This window comes from Neomonachus schauinslandi, chromosome 10, assembly GCF_002201575.2.
Source record: "Neomonachus schauinslandi chromosome 10, ASM220157v2, whole genome shotgun sequence".
Lineage (NCBI taxonomy): Eukaryota > Metazoa > Chordata > Mammalia > Carnivora > Phocidae > Neomonachus > Neomonachus schauinslandi.
This window is the reverse complement of record NC_058412.1, coordinates 51,140,888-51,144,916: the sequence shown is the minus strand read 5'-3', so window position 1 is coordinate 51,144,916 and position 4,029 is coordinate 51,140,888.

The following is a 4,029-nucleotide window of genomic DNA, read 5'->3' as shown; positions in this document are numbered from 1 at the left end:
AAAGGATTAAAAACAAACACAAAAAACTGTGGATGTTCCATATAAGAGGATCCCCCTTTTGAAAAAAGTAAAAGGCTGGGAAGAAAGAACTAGGTATTCTTTATAGAGGTATTTCTTTATATAGACTATCTCTGGAAGGATACATTCTAAAATGGTGACATTGCTTGCTTCCTAGGAAGAGAGGGTAGGGTTCAAGAATAAGAGAGAGCCTTTCTACTGTATGTCTTTTTATATTCTTAATACATTGAACTACGTAAATATATGTAAACACATTACCCATTCATAAGTTAAGTTTAAAATTAAAATATTCATAGTATGCTGGATCTGCTGGGATGGCTCACATTTCTTGTTATTACCCCATCCCTTTGTGAGGAAAGCCACTGTGTAGTAAGGTGGTCAGCCTTGGATCATGTGGCCTGGCCATTGGGGAGTTTGAATTTGAGACATGGACGGACGAATCAGTGAGTAGAGGCACCATAAAATCTCAATTGTTCTTACTTTTTCCCAGACATTGTCCTCCCGGGGAGGGAGGAGAATGTAGAAGTATTCCCCCACTCTTCCCAGAACTGTAGAGAAGAGAAATTTGGGGGCCAAAAGGTTAAGTGCATTGAGATGACCCGATGAAGGATTGTTTCTGCAGGGCTGGACACTTTCACTTCCCCACAGTCTTGGGGCCAAAACTGGCCCCAGGAACAAAGGCTGAGCACTGGTGTTTCCTCCCACAGCAGGCAGGAGAAGCCATGGTTTCCTGAGAGCCGTGAAAAGCAAGCCAGGAGGCCCTCGCTCCCATCAGCTCCCCATGACCCAACAGGGCTGGACAGGGCTCAGGGAGGCTCTCTGGGACCCATGCTTAGGCAGGGGGTCACAGGGGAGAGCAAACCCAGCCTCTCCAGAAGGAGGGTTGGGAGGGACCAGAAGCGCTCCTCACCCTCAATTCAAGGGCCTCAAGGGTGAAAGGGTTTGTAGATTCAGAAGTTTGTTGACCTACATACTAACAGTAAGTATATACACTTATCCCAATGTTACATGTAACCCTTTAACTTTTCCTAATTCACACACTCATGTGTTACCATTTGATGCTGGCGTGTGTGGGGACCAATTCCCATACATCTCATGAGGATATTCTAGGGGAGACCAGCTCTTTCACCATCAGATGGATCTCTTCCTCAAAACACTAACTGCGAGCATTTATAGTGTTCTCAGTGTGTGCCAGACACTGCCCTAAGTGATTTGTGTGTATAAACCCACTTAAGGTTCATAGCTAGCACGGGAGATAGTGTTATTATGATGTCCATTTCACAGATAAGAAATTGAGGCACAGAAAGGCTGAATACTTTGTCTACGGTCACACAGCTAGTACTTGGAAGAGCCAGGGTTTGAATCTGGGCATTCTGGCTCCAGAGCCACATGGTTTTCTCTGGTCTCTTAAAAGTCACCTGCCTTTGTTGTGAGAGTGATTCTGCCTGTCTTGTCATCACCTGCCATTTGGCCAGTGGACTTGATTCTGTTTTATCTCCCCAAAGGCTGCCTGATCCTCTGGCTCTCCCTCTTTTCCCTCCACCTTTATCCTTAGAGGAGCTGATGAATACACCTAGGGTTCTCGTCACCTCTGGTCCCTTCCTGCATCTTCACTAACTCCCCTTATCACATTCTCACAGACTTACACCTTCACTGAGCCCACAGCCAGGGACAGGAATTGCTTGGTTTTGTGGTCCCAGTGACCCACACAGCTGGGGCCTGCACATCCCTAGGGGCTGGGAAAGGTAGAGGGGTGTGGAATAAAAAGGCGGGGCAGTGCAGAAGTGTGCGGTTCAAGTCCTGGGGCCCGGCTGTGTTGGCTGCCGCCCTCTAGTGGCGGCCAGAGGAGCTGCAGAGGACCAAAGCCAGGGCCAGTTCAAGACCTATTGAAGGAGTTTTGAGAGACCATGGGAGCCCCACCATCAGTGTTAGAGTGTGGGCCAGGAGGGCAGGCGGGAGAGGGGACACACACGGACACACACACACACACACACACACACACACACACACACTACAAACTGGTGAAGACAAAGTCCACATCGGCATCTGGGCCTCCGCGGCCCCTGCCTGGCCTGTCTGCAAACAGTGACAGTCGTGAGAGAGACATGGTGAAGTCAGAGACAGAGAGAGGCAGGCCTGGAGACCCAGGCCCCTCTTCCCTCATCATCCTCTCCTCCCCCTGGGGAACGCTTGCCTCTCCCTGCCAGTGCCCCAGCCCCAATGGAAGCACAGCTATCCCCTACCCCACTCTATCCTTACACACATGATGTCACCACATGATGACCCCTCTCGAAAGTGCCCACATCCTAGGGGAAACTTCTCCTCTGATGGTCCGTGTAATCAGCAGCTTTATTGTTGGGCACCTCACCTTTCTGGTCTTGGTTTTGCTGCACCTGCCAGAGCAAAATTTGGTAAAAGACAAACCACAAACAATGAAAAGCAATGACCACTGCTATGTTCACATCATCTATTTGTCCCCGTAGTCTAGGCCTCCCGACCCTGTTTCTCTGCTCTGCCTCTGTCTCCCCCACCCCAAACAGCTGCCCTGGTGTTCCTGGCACCCCTGTCACATACATGCCTGGGGCCCCAACTCAAGTGGCTGAGTTAAAGAGCTTTCTCATGACAAGTCCTCAGAGGGCTCTATTAATTGCCTCGCATTAAGCTACTAGGCCTGCGAGGACCATGTGGGGGGCGGGGGTGAGGGTGTGAGGCTGGGGAATAACGGAAAGAACAAGGTGGGGGAGGGGAGCAGTCTGGGACTTTGCACACATCACATGAGACCCTTGCTGACCTCTCTCTCTGTCTTTCACACACACACACACACACAGGAGAGCCCCTGAGCGGGGTTGTGGGGAAGCAGTCCCCACAAGAAGTCCAAGGAGAGGAGGCAGCCCATCAGCCAGAACAGCAGAGAGCCATTCATGTTTGCTTCTGTCTTTAGCATAACAGAGATCACTGGATTCATGGCTGGAATGTCTCTCTGTCTTTATTCAAGCAGCTCTGAGTGGTCTCTGATGACAGGAATTGCTGATTAGAAGAAAAGAGACCACTATCTCTGATAGGCTAGCTCCCCTCCTGGGGGGGGGCGGTGGGAAGAGGATGAGATTAATTTATCACAGGACTAAGATATTTCAGGACTAGGAGGTGGCTAGTTCTACCGTCCACTTCATAAAGCAGGCCAAATATTAGCCTATGTTTGAATACCTTAGCAACTCATTACCCCCCATCTGGAAGAAGATTTTTCCTTCTACTGAGCAGGTTGGTCCCATTTTCTCCCCTGGGACTGCCCAGAAAACGTCTCTATATCTAATATAATATTGTTATTAATGGCTAATGCTTGTTGAACATGTCTTTGTGCCAGGCACTGAGCTATGTCCTTTACACACACTCTCTTGTTTAACCCTCACAAAAATTCTATAAAGTAGGTTATTATTTTTAGACCCATTTTACAGGGGAGGAACCTGAGGCACAAAGAAGTGAATAAATTGATGATGTTCACACTGCTGGTCAGCCCCGGGCTGGGTGACCAACCATGCGGGTATACCCAGGACATGGGATTTTCAGTGCTACCCAGGAAAGTCCTGGGCCAACTGGGATGAGTCTCCCCGGCACTAGCTCCCCACCTGCCTAACCACTGAGATACTGTCGAGCAGAATACCGTGCACGGCTAACTGGTGTCAGGGGAGCACTCCAGCTATGTGGAGGATACAGCCAAGACCACCACAATGCCGGCCACCAGGGCCAGAAATCCAAACACTGCCCCACTGCGTCTAGGTGTTGGAATCACTGAGGAAAACAACACGGTCAAGCACCCGATGGAACAATGCTTCACTCCCATAGAAAAGAGACAAAGGATCAGCTTCAGCAGCAGGCATCAGTCCCTCATGGCCAGCAGGGGGGCCCCCGGCAATGGGTGCGGCCAGCAGGGCGTTGGGCCTCTGCGAACCAGCCTTGTACCGCCTCGGAAGGCCCCCCCCCCCCCCCCCCCCCCCCCCCCCCCCCCCCCCCCCC